A 19,185-nucleotide genomic window follows, 5' to 3' on the forward strand; every position below is an offset into this window, starting at 1 on the left:
CAGTTTTGAAAGGGATGTCAATTATATTCTAGTAAAGAATTCCAGAAGCAGCAACTCAGCACATGGCGCCAGGCCCAACATCGTTCCAACCTCTAGTCCGCTTCTCACCAGCACTTAACAGCAAGGTCAGTCACACTGCATTGGGATTCACCTCCACCTCTTTCCGCCCCGGGATTCCCAGGTACCGATGTTCACGACTCAGCCCCTCTGTCGCTCCGAGTATGTCAGTCCTCCTTCACCCCGGAGTTCGGCCCGTCTATCACTTCTTTCTCCGGAGAAGTTAAGAGTTGTGGGGACCGGAGGGGCGTGGGGGGGGCTGCGGAGAAAAGAAATACTTCAAAGAGATGAAAAAAGTAAAAGGGAATTGGCAAGCAGATGTGCTCTGGTTGGAGCTTCTTACCCTGCCACACCTGAACTTGTATACGACAGGAGTCAGAGCTCAGCTGAAGTGGTGTGTGCAGTTCTGGGTGCCACATAATGAAGAGAATGTGAATGTATTGGACAGAGAACAGAAGAGATTTGCAAGAATGGTTCCCAAAACAAGAAATTTCAGTTATCAAGAAAGATTCAGTTGGGCATGGGTTCCTTGGAGAGAAGAAGTAGAATAGGAGATTTGATGGAAGTTTTCCAAATTATTCAGAGGTTTGGAAAGAGTAGACAAGGAACACTCTTCCCAGTGTGAATGGACCAAGAGCCGGGGGCACCGTTTTAAAGGAATTTGCAAAACAAGCAAATTCAAGATGAGAGGAAAGATTTTGACTCAGTGAGTGGCTCAGGCCTGGAATGCACTGCCTGGGGGTGTGGTGGAGAAAGATTAAATTTCCACATTAAACAGGGTGTGGATAATTATTCAAATAGAAACAATGTACAGGGTTATGAGGAAATGAGAAGGTAGTGACACTGAGTTAAAATGCTCAGGGAGCACTGATGGGCTGAATGGTCCCTTCCTGCACTGTACCAATTCTGTAATTAACCACATCCACAAAGTAAAAGGGGAAGATTTTTGAAGGGTCAATGCCCCTGACAGGACTCAGTGGGAATGGTTTGTTTGAACATATCAGACATTGGGACAGCATAAGGTGCTTGTGGAAGCTGTGCCGGGCAGGATGACCGCTGAGAGTCTCGCACTCCTCAGGGATACGGTCGCCTATGTGCAGGACAGAGGGTTGGACACCTGCCTGATCAGCCTGGACCAGGAGAAAGCCTTTGACAGGATATCACACAGGTATATGAGAGATGTTCTCTCCAAAATGGGCTTTGGAGATTGAATCTGCGATTGGATCAGGCTGCTCTACACCAACATTGTCAGTGCAGTCTCAATCAACGGGTGGGAATCAGATAGCTTCCCAGTCAGATCTGGAGTCAGGGCAGGGCTGCTCTCTCTCTCCTGCCTTGTTTGTGTGCTGCATAGAGCCATTTGCCGAATCCATCAGGAAGGATGCGAGCCTGAGAGGGGTGACTATTCCTGGCAGTGGGGGCCTGCAGGTTAAGGCTTCCCTGTACAAGGATGACGTCGCCATTTTCTGCTCGGATCCGCTGTCTGTGCACAGACTCATGTGCATTCGTGACCAGTTCGAACGGACCTCAGGAGCAAAGGTAAACCGAGGCAAGAGCGAGGCCATGCTCTTCGGGAACTGGGCCGACCAATCCTCGATCCCCTTCATCATCAGGGCCGACCACCTGAAGGTGCTGGGTATTTGGTTCGTGGGGGCTGGGGCGTGTGCCAAGTCTTGGGAGAAGCGTATCTGCAAAGTGAGGCAGAAACTGGGCAGATGGAAGCTACGGTCGCTCTCCATCGCAGGAAAAAACCTGGTCATCAGGTGTGAGGCACTGTTATTGCTGTTATACATGGCACAGGTTTGGCCTATTCCCAGAACCTGTGCCACTGCAGTCACCCAGGCCATTTTCCAATTTCTATGGAAGTCAAAGATGGACTGGGTCCGAAGGGACCTGTTGTATAAATATCTGGACAATGGGGGAAAAAATACACCCAATGCCACCCTCACCCTGATGGCCACCTTTGTGTGTGGCTGCATCAAGCTGTGCGTGGATCCCCGGTACGCAAACACCAAGTGTCACTGCGTACTGAGGTTCTACCTGTCCCCGGTGTTGCGAAGGATGGGCCTGGCCTCGCTGCCGCGGAACACTCTGAGTAGTTGGACCGTTCTGTACCATCTGTCCTTCATGGAGAAGTTTATGAAGAAAAACACCTTTGACCACTAGTCCATCAGGAAGTGGTCAGCATGTAGTGTCTTTGAGACCCTTCAGGAAAAGGAGAGGGCGGATACTATTGAGCGGTTCCCTGAGCAGACTGTCAAAGCCATTTGGCAGAATGCCTCATCGCCAGAACTTTCCAACAAGCACCAAAACATGGCTTGGCTGGTGGTGAGAAGGGCTCTGCCTGTGAGATCCTTCAGTCTGGGCCACCTCGAAGTGGCTGCAGTGGGGCGGGTTCAGACTGTAACACATCTCCTTCTGGAATGTTCCTTTGTAAAGGAAGTCTGGAGGAAGATGCAGTCGGGGTTCATCCTGAGCAGCTCCATGACACGGGACTCTGTGCTTGACTCTGGGCAGAACCCAACTGCTTTTGTGACTGTGTACATTGAAAGATATTTTCATAAATACACTATATTTTTTAAAGTTAAAACAAAATCAACCAATTGCAGCTCAGCTGAACTGACGACCCTCCCACAATCACAATCCAGGATGATCCCAAGATCCTTTGATAATGCAGCGTCTCAGCTCAGTCCCGTCCTGGGAGACCCACCTTCTGGATCAGGGAATCACCCTGTGCCAGGCGATTTTCTTTCCCCACTGCACCTTGGCAGCAGCTGCCCTGAGCTGTAGTGCGTCCCTCAGCACGTAGTCCTGGACCTTGGAATGTGCCAGTCTGCAACACTCGGTCAGGGTCAACTCCTTGTTCTGGACCAACAGGTTTCAGGCAGATCAAGGATTCTCTTTCACCAAGCAATATTTTGTCTTTAAATAGAAACCCCATTGGGTCATATTTAACCTCATGGCTCCCACCATGTTCCTCCTTTTTACTTCTGTCTCCTTTTCCAGTCGCTGTGTTTGAATCTGAGACTTTAATGTTTCAGATTGCCTCTCCCTCCTGTTCCCTTATACTGACAGGAGCCAGCTCCAGGCTCTGTTCAGCTGATCAGAAACATTGGAGAAAGTTCTCACCTTTTCCCTGGACGATGCCCAGCGGCTCCCCGTTCGACTCCTTGTGTTTGTTTGGGATCTTTCAGCGGGAATGATATCCACACGATCCCACCTCTTCCTGAAATTAAAGAGGATCTGGGATTCAGTTCTTACTATTGGTATTTTGTTGACGATTTTCCACGTTTTCCATCAGATGTGTAAGGAATAAACATGATCGCAGCAACAGCTCGACCCTGGACACTTACTTTTCAGTGAATTTACAAATTGATCGATGATCCTCGGAGCCTTTTCAGACACACGGTACAGGACCGCCCCCGCCTGGCAGGAGACGGTACTGCGGCCGAATATCATTCAGTACCAATTCCATCCAGCAGATGGCGGTGACACACAAACAAATCCTGGGGAACGTTGGAAATCAGAAATAAAATCAGAAAATGTTGCAAATCCTCAGCAGATCAGACAGCATCTGTGCACAGAGAACCGGAGTTAACGGGCAGTTAAACTGTTGTGGTTCTGTTCGCCGAGCTGGGAATTTGTGTTGCAGACGCTTCATCCCCTGTCTAAATGACATCCTCAGTGCTTGGGAGCCTCCTGTGGTGTTTTCTCCGGCATTTCTAGTAGTTTGTCTCTGCCGTTTCCGGTTGTCAGTTCCAGCTGTCCGCTGCAGTGTTCGGTATATGTAGTGTACAATATCCCATGCAAGGACTGCACAAAACACTATACAGGACAAACAGGAAGACAGCTAACGATCCGCATCCATGAACACCAACTAGCCACGAAACGACATGACCAGCTATCCTTAGTAGCCACACACGCAGATGACAAGCAACATGAGTTCGACTGGGACAACACTACTATTATAGGACAAGCCAAACAGAGAACAGCCAGGGAATTCCTAGAGGCATGGCACTCATCCACAGATTCTATCAATAAGCACATCGACCTGGACCCAATATACCGGCCACTGCAGCGCAGAGCTGGAACTGACAACTGGAAGCGGCAGAGACAAATCACTATAAATGCCGGAGGAAACATCACAGAAGCGCTTCACAGGAGGCTCCCAAGCACTGAGGATGTCACCTAGACAGGGGACGAAACTTCTGCAACACAAATTCCCAGCTCGGCGAACAGAACCACAACAACGAGCACCCGAGCTACAAATCTTCTCCCAAACTTTGGGCAGTTAAACTTTGAGGATATTGCATATCCTGACAGAGATTCTGTGTAATGATCCAAGCATCTCAGGAGAGGATGCCATGCAAATGCAGCTTTGCCACCCTTCAGTGTTTGGATTTCTCCCTCAGGATTTCATGTTCCGGGTGCAGAGTGAGAAATGGAAACACAGAGAAATCCCAGCTCCAGACTGGGAAACAGGTGAAGAGATGGAGGATGGGACTGAAGCAGGAGTAAATGAAGGATGGAGAGACACAAGATATTTAATTTACTTTTTATTTTCACCATCTGACGTTTATATTTGTATCTGATTTATTGACAGTTTGGTTGTGATGTTACAAAGTATAATCTCAGAATTCAATAACACATTCAGTAACATCCTGTTGTCAATGGGAGGTTTCTGACCCCAATCCCTGACCCAGACCCTAAACCTGGGAATCACTGTGACGTCAGGGAGGCCCCACCCCTTGTACTGCTGATTCTCAGAAACTGGTTTACATCCCGGGTCCTGAAGAAAGGATAAAGCTTCCCAGTGAATTTATTCCCAGTGAAGGTGTGGAGATGGGACTTGGTGTCCACGTTGTAAAATGAAACTGTCCCAGATTCATAACTGAGATAAACTCCCACCTTCCTGGGGATCAGACTGACAGGGAGAGGGGATTGAGGAGAAGAGTTTATATAAAACTGATTCCCATCCTGCTCCATGGTCCAGAATCCACTCTCCGGGATCAGACTGACCCATCTTTTCCTCTCCACAGACTCTGAGGCTACTCCCAGATTCCAGCCCTGATTTCCCTCCCACCTCCACCTCCCAGTAATGTCTCCCCGATGTGAATCCCTGTGATCCCAGGGCACAGAGACCGTCTGTAAACCTCTTCCCGGTGCCAGGGAGACTCCGCGGGGTCCCGGTCCACCTCAAACTCTTCAGATCCTCAGAGACCTCGAGCCGGGGATTCGCTGTTTCCACATCCAGGGTCACAGAGACTGGGAGAGAAACACAGAGAATTAGAGACAGTCCCTGGGTATGGGTTGTGGGAGGGCTGTGTGTAGGGGGGAGGGCTGTGTGTATAGGGGGAATGTTTGTGTGTGGGGGGAGGGGGATGTGTGTGTGGGGGTGTGGGCGGGGTGTTAGAAATGGGGAAAAGTGTTTTTTTGCAGATATAGAAAAAGCATACAGAAAAGACGTACAGCAAGAGAACTATTAACTCTGCAGGTATTTAGGGAAGAGTATCTCTACTTTTCATTGTATAATTGTGGTTAATTAAATACTAACTTTGGTGTTAATTATTATAGCAAATAAGTTCTTTTAAAAAATTATGTTTTCAGCGAAAAGCTGAGATAACCGAAATGTTTGGGCTATACAAAATGATACAAGTTAATGAAATGTCCCAGGATGGAATGTACCAGCAGAATTGATACAAAATGTTAAACCAGATCTAGATGTACTGTTGACAAAATAACGTGTGTGTCAGCACTTCCAGAGAGGAAGGGTGCCAACCTGGGGAAGGGGGAAGTAATAAGGGTGGAGCGCAGCTGGGCAGTGGTATGGCACAGTAAGAGAGATTGGGTAATTAGAAGTCTGGAGAGATGACCTCACTCAACTCAAAGGGTATAACTGTACATTAACCTGAGTTCTAATTTGCTTCATTTGCTTTCTGCAACTGAAGTCCTTTCTTGCAAGATCGTAGAATAAATTGTCTTGTTTCCAGCTTTGGTGGTCTCGTATAATTTTATTGAATTTTGCTTCAATGGGGGGGGGAGTGAGGGGGCTTTACAACATTGGGCCACTTTAATGGGAATCACTTTCCATTCCAGATTTAGACGTTGATCTGTCAAATCCAGGCCTGGTGCTGGGATCCCCTGGTGAAGCCTGAGGGCCATCCAGGGAACAGGAGCCTGGCCTGGCTCGGCTTGGTTCTGGATTCCCCTGTCCTGGAGAAAGGGGACATGCCTCATCCTCTTCTCCAGCTGAAAGCATTGGGCTCGAAAACCCCAGGCCCACATGTCCCATTCTGAGCAAGGCCCAGGGACAGGGCACTCGGGGCCCAGGATGACTTGGGGAGGCCTGGGTTTGCCCAGCTCGGCTCACACAGCGGGATCCATTTATTTGTGAAAAGAACAGGCAATGAAGGGAGAAAGAGCAGAGACTGGTGACGGGGGTCACTGGGCGGGACATTGGTCTTAGCCTCGAACTCACATCCTGGTTGTGAGCCTGGATTTACCGTTGTCTGTCTGTTGTCTGACCAAGGTCATGGGCTCAGGGACAGGAGAGCGGAAAGTGGCTGCAGATGTTCCTAAAGGGACTGGATAAAGTGAGTGGAGCAGATTCACAAATGGAATCATGTTCTTTGGGAATAACATCGACTTGAAGCTGTGAGGTTTTTTTAGTGTTGGTGTGTATCCATCATGTAATAAGGGAAGCTCTGTCTTTGTTGTTTAATCTGTTTGGTATTTCTTCCTGTGTTAAAATGGAACCAGTTGTGAGGTGGAGCAACCACCTTGAATTCCTGCCTTTGCTCTTTTTTTTCTCAGAAAAGTGACAGGGAGATCATTGACAACCTGAGAGAGGCCACTTCTGAGAGGAGACACTTCAAAGGGGCTCACCCTGGGCACTGACCACCCTCCCCGGAATGGGGCTTGAACCCACCACCTTCCCACTTCGAGGGGAGAGAGCTTGACCCTTGGAGACCCCCTCTCTCACTGCGCCTCAGGATGGGCACTTGGAATTCTCCAGCTGTTAACAGGAATAGGATATTCCCAAGGTGCAGTTGCAGTGGGACCATTTCCCTCAAACCCAAAGCCACCCTGAATCCACCTCTGCTGGTGACAGAAAGCACAGCGTATTCCCGGGAAGTCTCACTTTCCCTGTTTGCAGGTTCCTGGAAAACACACAGGAATTAGTGGAGAGAAAAGCTGAGCCTTCACAGAAAGTGAGATTGGGTTCAACTGCTCCCCTGAGCTCAGTGCAATGAACCTGATCAATATCTGTCCCCGATGCTGAAGAGAAACTCAGAAAGGAAATGGTCAGCTCACGCCCACCCTCCTGTTATTTGGATCGTGCTGTGCGCAGATAGGGCAGACTGTGGCGCCACCTCAGAGTGATATCAAGCAACATCTGAACCTCCCCCACAGCAGATGAACAATTCAGAGACCTGACAGAGAGTGATCCAGTGGGAGAGATGCTGGGCTCAGGGTTGGAGACAGTGTTCCTGTCTGTATTCCCATGTGGAGCTCTCAGATTGCAGAGGGACTGAGCAATCTCAGACTCTGATGAAGGGCTTTTGCCTGAAACATCAATTCTCCTGCTCCTCAGGTGCTGCCTGACCGGCTGTGCTTTTCCAGGACTACACTCTCGACTCTGATCTCCAGCATCTGCAGTTCTCACTCTCGCCCAATCTCAGACTGTGATCACCTGCCAGCAGCTTCCTCTGATTTCTGTCTGCAGTCTCTCTCTCTCTCTCTCTCTCTCTCTGTGAGCCTCCCAAGCTGGCCCACGGTCAATACAACGGGAGGCTATGGTTTCCCAGTTTCACCCAGAGACATCACTGCCTCACCTCGGTCTGCACAGGGGTGACAGGCAGCTTAAGAAGCTCAGCCTGAATAGCCCCATCCCAGCCCAGTCTGAGGGTGGTTGCAGGAACACAGAGGGGAGGGAGAGACCCTGCAGTTTATGTACACCACTGTAAAAGTAGGGTTGTAGGTCAAACGAAGCAGACAACGCTGTTTAATGTGAAATAACAAAGCAGCAGTGAGAACAACAAAAGCAACAAAAGGGAACCAGCACTTTTCAGATAGAGTCTTATTCGTAAAACATAGAAACAGACCCTTCGGTCCAACTCATTCACACCAAGCAGATGTCCTAAATTAATCTAGCCCCATTTGCCAGCACTTGTCCCACATTCATATTCATTCTTCCTATTCACATACCCACCCAGATGCCCTTTAAATGTTGTAATTGTACAAGTCTCATCCACTTCCTCTGGCAGCTCAGTCCATACACTCACCACCCTCTGCATGAAAAAAACAATTCCCCATGGATCCCTTTTAAATTTTTCCCCTCTCACATTAAACCTCTGCCATCTAGTTTTGGACACCCCAGCCCAGGGAAAGGACTTTGACTATTCACCCTATCCATGCCCTTCATAATTTTATAAAACTCTATAAAGTCCCCCTCAGGCTCCGACACTCCAGGGAAAACAGCCCCAACATGTTCAGCATCTCCCTGTAGGTCAAACCCTCCAACCCCAGCAACATCCTTGTGAATCTTTTCTGAACATTTTAAAGTTTCACATCATCCTTCCTATAGCAGGGAGACCAGAATTGAATGCAGTATTCCAGTAGTGGCTGAACAGACTGTACAGATACAACGTGATCTCCCAACTCCGATACTCAATGCACTGACCAATAAAGGCAAGCGAATGGCTCAAACTCCGCTTTCTCAGTGAGAGCACTGTGTTTAGTTCTGTCTGTCCCTTTGAACCTGGTTAACTCTGAGAGGGAAAGTGTTTAAGAGGGACATTGCAATGGCAGCCCACAAGGAGGGGCTTCTTAAACATTCATTTATGGGGATGTGGGCATCGCTGGCTGGGATAAGCTCTCCGGGTTCTCAAGGACCCCCTCCTCGGGGTCTCCCTCTCCACGACCCCCTCCTGCTCCTCCCCATTTTACATTACCACCCCCTCCTTCCCCAAAGCCTCAGCTCCCACAGGTGAGTGATGGAGGACATTCAGTCCCTCAAGTGGTGACTGGGATCTTCTCAAGGTCATCCCTGGGTGGGAGTGGAATCCTTGCAGCCATTCTGGTTCCCCCTCCCCCCTCTCCCCTCTCCAGGGGCACTGAGGCCAATGGGATGCTCCAGATACTGACCACTCAGAGACGAGCTTCCCAATTGGCCTCAGTGCCATTCCCGGGATTTCCCGAGAGATTCCTTCACCCTGACTCGGAGCGGCAGCAATTTATAACGAGGAAAGCTCTGGTGTAAACGGGGAAATGTCAAAACATCAAATTACTTTCCTTTCAACAACAAGGAAGAGCTGCATTTGTGTAGCGCCTATCCCAGCAGCAGACTTGGTGATGTGTTTCCCTTTCTGTCCCTGTTCTTTCACCTGCTTGGGGTGCTCTGGCTCGGCTTCACTTCGGAAGTAGATGATGCGCAGGGCCGTGGTGGGCACTGATAGCCCCAGGCTCAGGAAGACAGTGCCGAGTACAGGGGCCAGGCGGCCACCAGCTCCGTCCACTCCCTTCTCCGAGTCAGGCATGGGACTGGGGGAGCTCTTCTGGCAGCTCATTCCATACACTCACCACCCTCTACTGTACATGAATTGTTACGCCTTAGGTCCCTTTTAAATTTTCCCTCTCACCCTTGACCTATACCTCTAGTTCTGGACTCCCCCAACTGAGGGTAAAGACCTTGACTAAATAGCCTATCCATGCCCCTCATGATTTTATAAACCACCGTTCAAAAAAGGGAATAGGGATAACCCCGGGAATTACAGGTCAGTTAGTCTTACTTCGGTGGGAGGCAAAGTAATGGAAAGGGTACTGAGGGATAGGATTTATGAGTATCTGGAAAGACACTGCTTGATTAGGGACAGCCAGCATTGATTTGTGAAGGGTAGGTCTTGCCTTACAAGTCTTATTGAATTCTTTGAGGAGGTGACCGAGCATGTGGATGAGGGTAGAGCAGTGAATGTAGTGTACATGGATTTTAGTAAGGCATTTGATAAGGTTCCCCATGGTAGGCTTATGCAGAAAGTCAGGAGGCATGGGATAGAGGGAAATTTGGATAGAAAACTGGCTAACCGGTCGAAGTCAGAGAGTGGTGGTAGATGGTAAATATTCAGCCTGGAGCCCAGTTACAAGTGGAGTTCCGCGGGGATCAGTTCTGGGTCCTCTGCTGTTCGTAATTTTTATTAATGACTTGGCTGAGGGAGTCGAAGGGTGGGTCAGTAAATTTGCTGATGAGACGAAGATTGGTGGAGTTGTGGATAGTGAGGAGGGCTGTTGTTGGCTGAAAAGGGACTTAGATATGATGCAGAGCTGGGCTGAGGAGTGGCAGATGGAGTTCAACCCTGGCAAGTGTGAGGTTGTCTATTTTGGAAAGGCAAATAAGAATGCGGAATACAGGGTTAACGGTAGGGTTCTTAGTAAGGTGGAAGAGCAGAGGGATCTTGGGGTCTATGTTCATAGATCTTTGAAAGTTGCCACTCAGGTGAATAGAACTTGTAAGAAGGCCTATGGTGTATTAGCGTTCATTAGCAGAGGGATTGAATTCAAGAGTCGTGAAGTGATATTGCAGCTGTACAGGACTTTGGTTAGGCCACATTTGGAGTACTGTGTGCAGTTTTGGTCGCCTCACTTTAGGAAAGATGTGGAAGCTTTGGAGAGGTGCAGAGAAGATTTACCAGAATGTTGCCTGGAATGGAGAATAGATCGTACGAGGATAGGTTGAGAGTGCTAGGCCTTTTCTCATTGGAACGGCGAAGGATGAGGGGTGACTTGATAGAGGTTTATAAGATGATCAGAGGAATAGATAGAGTAGACAGTCAGAAACTTTTTCCCCGTGTACAACAGAGTGTTACAAGAGGACATAAATTTAAGGTGAAGGGTGGAAGGTATAGGGGAGATGTCAGGGGTAGGTTCTTTACCCAGAGAGTGGTGGGGACATGGAATGCACCACCTGTGGGAGTGGCAGAGTCAGAATCATTGGCGACTTTTAAGCGGCAATTGGATAGGTACATGGATGGGTGATTAAGCTAGGACAAATGTTCGGCACAACATCGTGGGCCGAAGGGCCTGTTCTGTGCTGTATTGTTCTATGTTCTATGTTCTAAGGTCATCTCTCAGCCTCCAACACTCCAGGAAAAACAGCCCCAGTCTATTTAGGATTTCCCTATAGCTGAAATCCTCCAACACTGGCAACATTCCTGTAAATCTTTTTTGAACCATTTCAAGTTAAACAATATCCTTCCTATAGGAGGGAGACTAGAATTGCAGACACTATTCCAAAAGTGGCCTCACCAATATCCTGGACAGTTTCAACATGACCTCCCAACTCCGTTACTCAATGTACTGTCCAAAATAAGGAAAGCATATCTAACGTCTTCTTCACTAAAATATCTACCTGCAATTCCACGTTCAAGGAACTATAAATCTGCACTCCACGGCCTCTTTCCCCAAGCCACCTGCCCCCCCAAGTGTATAACTCCTGCCCTGATTTTCCTTTCCAAAATGTGGCACCTCACATTTATCTAAATTAAACTCCATGTGCGCACTCAGCCAATTGACCCATCTGATCAAGATCCCATTGTACTCTGAGGTAATCTTCTTCACTATCCACTACACCTCCAATTTTGGTGTCACCTGCAAACTTATGAACATGCCTCCTATGTTCACATCCAATGAAAAGTGGTGGACCCAGTATCAATCCTTGTGGCACACCATTGGTCACAGACCTCCAGTCTGAAAAGCAACCCTCCATTACCACCCTCTGTCTTCTACCATTGACCCAGGTCAGTATCCAGATGGCAAGTTCTACCCATATGCCATGTGATCTCACCTTGCTAACCAGTCAACCATGTCAAACGCCTTACTGAAGTTCACATAGATCATGTCCACTCATCAATCCTCTTCTGTACTTCTTCAAAAAACTCAATCAAGTTCATGAGACATGATTTTCGATGCACAAAGCCATGTTGACTATCCCTAATCAATCCTTGTCTTTCCAAATACAAGTAAATCTTGCCCCTCAGGAACTCCCCCCAATAACTTGCTCAGCACTGACATCGGGTTCACTGGTCTATATTTCCCTGGCTTTTCCTTAATACCATTCTTAAATAGTGGCACCATGTTAGCCAACCTCCAGTCCTCCGGCACTTCACTTGTGGTTATCGATGATCCAAATATCTCAGCAAGGAGCCCAGCAATCCTAGCTTCCTACAGAGTTCTCGGTTACACCTGATTAGATCCCAGGGATTTATTCACCATCATACATTCTAAGACATCCCACACCTCCTCCTCCGTAACATGGACTTTTTTCAAGTTGTCACCATCTATTTCACCATATTAGCGAGTTTTGAGAAGACTTATAATTAGCAAGTGTTGAGAAGACTTGTAGCTCAGGTTGAGGTTTTGGATGTAGGTTTGCTCCCTGAGCTGAAAGGTTGATTTCGAGATGTTTCATTACCTTACTAGGTAACATCTTCAGTGGACTTTATGCAAAGCAATGCTGAAACTTCCTGCTTTCTATTTATATGTTTGGGTTGATGATGTCATTTCCTTTGGTGATGTTATTTCCTGTGGTGAAGTAACTTCCTGTTCCTTTTCTCAGAGGGGTGGTAAATGGGGTCTAACTCAATGTGTTTGTTGATAGAGTTCCAGTTAGAATGCCATACTTCTAGGAATTCTCGTGCGTGTCTTTGTTTGGCTTGTCTTAGGATGGATGTGTTGTCCCAGTCGAAGTGGTGTCCTTCCTCATCCGTATGACCAGCGTCTACAGAAAAACAACACATTACGGACCAAATATTGAACTACAGAAGCAATCATTCCAACACCCACAAACGAAGCTGCATCAGAACATTATTTCAATGAGCCACACACACTGCAGCACAAAGGAACTATGCAGAGCAGAGGAAAATCACCTATACTGTATGTTCAAAAAGAATGGGTACCCAATGAACACAGTCCACTGATTTCTCAGTAACAAACCCAAACAAGTAGACAAAACACGTCCAGAAACCCTAGCCACTCTCCCCTACATCAAAGACATCTTGAAAATGACTGCCAGACTACTCAGACCCCTTGGCATCATGGTAGCCCACAAACCCACCAACACACTAGAACAGCAGCTAATGAACTTGAAGGACCCTATACAGACAACAAGCAAAACTAATGTCATTTACAAAATACCATGCAAGGACTGTAACAAACACTACATTGGACAAACAGGCAGAAAACTAGCCATGAGGATACATGAACACCAACTCGCCACAAAATGACATGACCCACTCTCGCTAGTATCCTTACATACGGACGAGGAAGGACACCACTTTGACTGGGACAGTACATCCATCCTAGGACAAGCCAACAAAGACGCACACAAGAATTCCTGGAAGCATGGCATTCCAACCGGAACTCCATCAACAAACACATCGAGTTAGACCCCATCTACCACCCCCTGAGAAAAGAAACAGGAAGTGATTTCACCACAGGAAATAACATCACCAAAGGAAATTACATCACCAACCCAAAGAAACCCAAACATATAAATAGAAAGCAGGAAGTTTCAGCATTGCTTTGCCTAAAGTCTACTGAAGACGTTACCTAGTAAGGTAATGAAACGTCTGGAAATCAACCTTTCAGCTCAGGGAGCAAACCTACATCCAAAATTTCACCATATTCTATATCTTCCATGTTCTTCTCTACAGTAAAGACTGATGCAAAATATTTGTTTATTATAACCCCCATCTCCTGTGGCTCCACACAAAGGCCACCCTGCTGATCTTTTAGGGGCCTTATTCTCTCCCTAGTTACCCTTTTGTCCTTAATATAATTGTAAAATCCCTTTGGATTATCCTTAACTCTATTTACATGTTCCCTTTAGCCCTCCTGATTTCCTTCTTAAGTATACTCCCACTGCCTTTATACTCAACTGAGGATTCACTCGATTACTGCTGTCTATACCTGACATATGCTTCCTTCTTTTTCTTAACCAAAATCTCAATTTCTCGAGTCATCCAGCATTCCCTACACCTACCAGTCTTGTCCATCACCCTGACCGGAACATACTTTCTCTGGACTCTCGTATCTCATTTTTGAAGGCTTCCCATTTTCCAGCCGTCCCTTTACCTGCGAATATCCGCTCCCAATCAACTTTTGAAAGGTCTTGCCTAATACTGTTAAAATCGGCCTTCCTCCAATTTAGAACTTTAACTTTTAGATCTGGTCTATCCTTTTCCATCACTATTTTAAAAAAATAGAATTATGGTCACTGGCTCCAAAGTGTTCCACCACTGACACCTCAGTCATTTGCCCTGCCTTATTTTCCAGGAGTGGGTCAACTTTTGCACCTTCGCTGGTACGTACGTCCATATACTGAATCAGAACATTTTCTTGTATACACTGAGGACTGAGAAGAAGAGAAATACCTTCACACAGAGAATGGGGAGGTTGTGGAATTCACTACCACTGGAAGAGGCTGAGGACAAAACAATGCAGGAGAACCCGCCATTTGGATACAGACCTGGCTCGAAGGTAGAAGACAAGGATGGAGTGGAGAGTTGCTTTTCACACTGGAGGCCTGGGTCCACTACCTTTCATCATTTACATAAATTATTTGGATGTGAATGTTAGTAAATTTGCAGATGAGACCAAAATTGGAGGTGTACTGGACAGCGAAGAACGTTACCTCAAAGTACAATGGGATCTTGATCAGATGGGCCAATGGACTGAGGAGTGGCAGTGTGATAGAGTTTAATTTAGATAAATGCGAGGTGCTGCAATTTGGGAGAGCAAATCAGAGCAGGATTGATACACCTCATGGCTGAAAATGTGTTGCTGAAACAGCGCAGCAGGTCAGGCAGCATCCAGGGCTTATGCCCGAAACGTCGATTCTCCTGTTCCCTGGATGCTGCCTGACCTGCTGCGCTGTTCCAGCAACACATTTTCAGCTCTGGTCTCCAGCATCTGCAGACCTCACTTTCTCCTGATACACCTCATGGTAAGGTCCTAGGAAGTGTTGCTGAACAAAGAGACCTTAGAGTGTAGGCTCATAGCTCCTTGAAAGTAGAGTCGCAGGTGTATAGGATAGTGAAGAAGGCAGTTAGTTTGCTTTCCTTTGTTGGTCAGAGCATTGAGTACAGGAGTTGGGAGGTCATGTTGTACAGGACATTGCTTCAGCCATTTTGGAATATTGCATGCAATTCCTATTGAAGGATGTTGTGAAACTTGAAAGGGTTGAGAAAAGGTTTGTAAGGATTTTGCCAGGGTTGGAGGGTTTGAGCGATGGGGAGAGGCTTAACAGGCTGGGGACGTTTTCCCTGGAGCGTCGGAGGCTGAGGGATGACATTATAGGGTTTTACAAAATCATGAGGGGCATGGATAGGATTTCCTTGGGTTGGGGGAGTCCAGAACTAGAAGGCATAGGTTTAGGTTGAGCAGGGAAAGATATAAAAGGGACCTAAGGGGCAACATTTTCACACTGAAGGTGGTGCATGTATGGAATGAGCTGCCAGAGGAAGTGGTGGAGGCTGGTGCAATTAGAACATTTAATGGCATCTGGGTGGATATATGAGTAGGAAAGGTTTAGAGGGACATGGGCCAAGTGCTGGCAAATGGGACTAGATTAGGTTCGGATATCTGGTCGGCATAGACGAGTTAGACTGAAGGGTCTGTTTCTGTGCTGTACATCTCTATGACTCTAAGAAGGAGTTAGATATAATTCTTAGGGCTCATGGGATAATAAGACCATAAGATATCAGAGCAGAATTATGCCATTCAACCCATTGTGTCTGCTCCACCATTCGATCACGGTTGATACATTTCTGAACCTCATTCTCCTGCTTTCTCCCCGTAACCTTTGATCCCCATTACTAATCAAGAATCTATCTACCTCTGTCTGATAGACACTCAATGACTTGGTCTCCACAGCCTTTTGAGGCAATGAGTTCCCCAGAGTCACCACTCTGTGTTTGAAGATGTTCCTCCTAATCAGTGCGAAAGGGTCATCCCTTGGTGCTGTGCCCTTGGGTCCTAGTCTCTCCTACTCAGAGACACATCTTCACTGAGGTCAGTTCAGAGTCTTAAACTGCATCTGGATCAAAGAGTATGGGGAGGATCTGGGAACAGGAGACTGAGTTGGATGATCAGCCATGATCATATTTAACGGATCAGAATCAGGAGCAGGATCAAAGGGCCAGATGGCCTACTCCTATTTTATAGAACATAGAACAATACAGCGCAGAACAGGCCCTTCGACTCTCGATGTTCTGCCGACCTGTGAACTATTCTCAGCTTGTCCCCCTACACTATCCCATCATCATCCATGTGCTTATCTAAGGATTGTTTACATCTCCCTAATGTGGCTGAGTTGACTACATTAGCAGGCAGAGCATTCCAAGCCCTTACCATGCTCTGTGTAAAGAACCATGCTCTGTGTAAAGATGGGCGGCACGGTGGCACAGTGGTTAGCACTGCTGCCTCACAGCGCCAGAGACCCGGGTTCAATTCCCGCCTCAGGCGACTGACTGTGTGGAGTTTGCACGTTCTCCCCGTGTCTGCGTGGGTTTCCTCCGGGTGCTCCGGTTTCCTCCCACAGTCCAAAGATGTGCAGGTTAGGTGAATTGGCCATGCTAAATTGCCCGTAGTGTGAGATAAGGGGTAAATGTAGGGGTATGGGTAGGTTGCGCTTCGGCTAGTCGGTGTGGACTTGTTGGGCCGAAGGGCCTGTTTCCACACTGTAATGTAATGTAATCTAATCTAACCTAAACCTGCCTCTAACATCTGTCTTAAATCTATTACCCCTCAATTTGTAGTTATGTCCCCTTGTACAAGCTGACATCATCATCCTAGGAAAAAGACTTTCACTGTCTACTCTATCTAATCCTCTGATCATCTTGTATGTCTCTATCAAATCCCCCCTTAGCTTTCTTCTTTCCAATGATAACAGATCCAAGTCTCTCAGTCTTTCCTCATAAGACCTGCCCTCCAGACCAGGCAACATCCTGGTAAATCTCCTCTGCACCTTTTTCAATGCTTCCATATCCTTCCTGAAATATGGAGACCAGAACTGTAAAGTGTGGCCACACTAGCGTTTTGTATAGTTGCAACATGATATTGTACCTCCAGAACTCAATCCCTGAATGAATGAAACCTAACACATCATATGCCTTCTTAACAGCACTACCCACCTGTGTGGCAACTTTCAGGGATTTATGGACATGGACACCAAGATCCCTTTGCACATCCACACTACCAAGATTCTTTCCATTGACCCAGGACTCTGTCTTCCTGTTATTCTTCCCAAAGTGAATCCCTCACATTTAGCTGCATTGAACTCCATTTGCCACCTCTCAGTTTACCCAAGTCCCCCTGCAACCTTTAACATTCTTCCACACTGTCCACTACTCCACCAACTTTAGTGTCATCTGCAAATTTACTAATCCATCCACCTATGCCTGTGTCTAAGTCATTTATAAAAACGACAAACAGCAGTGGTCCCAAAACAGATCCTTGTGGCACACCACTAGTAACTGGACTCCAGGCTGAATATTTTCCATCAACCACCAATCGCTGCCTTCTTTCAGAAAGCCAGTTTCTAATCCAAACTGCTAAATCACCCTCAATTTCATGCTTCTGCATTTTCTCCAACAGCCTACCATGTGAAACCTTATCAAAGGCTTTACTGAAGTCCAAGTATACCACATCAACTGCCCTACCCTCATCTACATGCTTGGTCACCTTCTCAAAAAAACTCAGTGAGGTTTGTGAGATACGACCTCCCCTTGACAAAACCATGTTGGCTATCTGAAATCAAATTGTTGCTTGCTAGATGATTATAAATCTTATCTCTCATAATCCTTTCCAAAACCTTTCCTACCCCTTACCTTACACTAGAAGTAAGGCTCACTGGTCTATAATTACCTGGGTCATCTCTACTGCCCTGCTTGAACAAGGGCACAACATTTGCAATCCTCCAGTCCTCTGGGACTAAACCTGTAGACAATGACGACTCAAATATCAAAGCCAAAGGCTCTGCTATCTCCTCCCTAGCTTCCCAGAGAATCTTCGGAGAAATCCCATCCAGCCCAGGGGACTTGTCTACTTTCACTCCTTCTAGAATTGATAACACCTGTTTATAACTAACTTTGATCCTTTCTAGTCTAATACCTCATACCTCATTCTTCTCCTCTACAATATCCTCCTTTTCCTGAGCGAAAACCAATGAGAAATGTTCATTTAGCACCTCTCTGATCTCCACAGGGTCCACACTCAACTTCCCAATTCTGTCTTTGATTGGCCCTATTCCTACCCTAATCATCCTTTTATTCCTCACATATCTATAGAAAGCTTTAGGGTTCTCCTTTATTCTATTTGCTAAAAACTGCTCGTGTCCTCTCTTTGCTCGTCTTAACACTCTCTTTAAATCTTTCCTAGCTGATCTGTAACTCTCCATCGCCTCATCTGAACCATCTTGCCTCATCAACACATAAGCCTCCTCCTTCTTCTTAAAAAGATATGCAATTTCTGTCATAAACCACGGTTCCCTTACGTTATCACTTCCTCTCTGCCTGACAGGGACATACCTATCAAGGATACACAACATCTGTTCCTTAAACCAGCTCCACATTTCCATTGTCTGCGTCCCCTGCATTTTGCTACCCCATTCTATGCATCCTAATTCTTGCCTAATCACATTATAATTGCCCTTGCCCCATCGATAACTTTTGACCTATGGCAAATACCTATTCCTTTCCATCGCTAAACTAAACGTAACTGAATTATGGTCACTCTCTTCAAAGTGCTCACCTACAACTAAATCAAACACCTGGCCTGGTTCATTACCAAGCACCAGATCCAGTGTGGCCTCCCCTCTTGTCAGTCCTTCGGCATGCTATATCAGGAAACCCTCCTGTACACATTGGACAAAAACTGATCCATCTGAAGTATTAGAGTTATAGCATTTCCAGCAATGTTGGGGAAGTTAAAGATCCCCATAATGACCACACTGTTTCTTTCACTCCTACCCAGAATAATTTTGCTAATCCTCTCTTCCATCTCCCTGGAACTCTGTGGATACCTATACAAAACTCCAAACAGTGTGACCTCTCCTCTCCTGTTTCTAACCTCAGC

This window comes from Chiloscyllium plagiosum, unplaced genomic scaffold (assembly GCF_037043375.1).
Source record: "Chiloscyllium plagiosum isolate Xiang-an unplaced genomic scaffold, Cpla_swu_hap1 HiC_scaffold_35, whole genome shotgun sequence".
NCBI lineage: Eukaryota > Metazoa > Chordata > Chondrichthyes > Orectolobiformes > Hemiscylliidae > Chiloscyllium > Chiloscyllium plagiosum.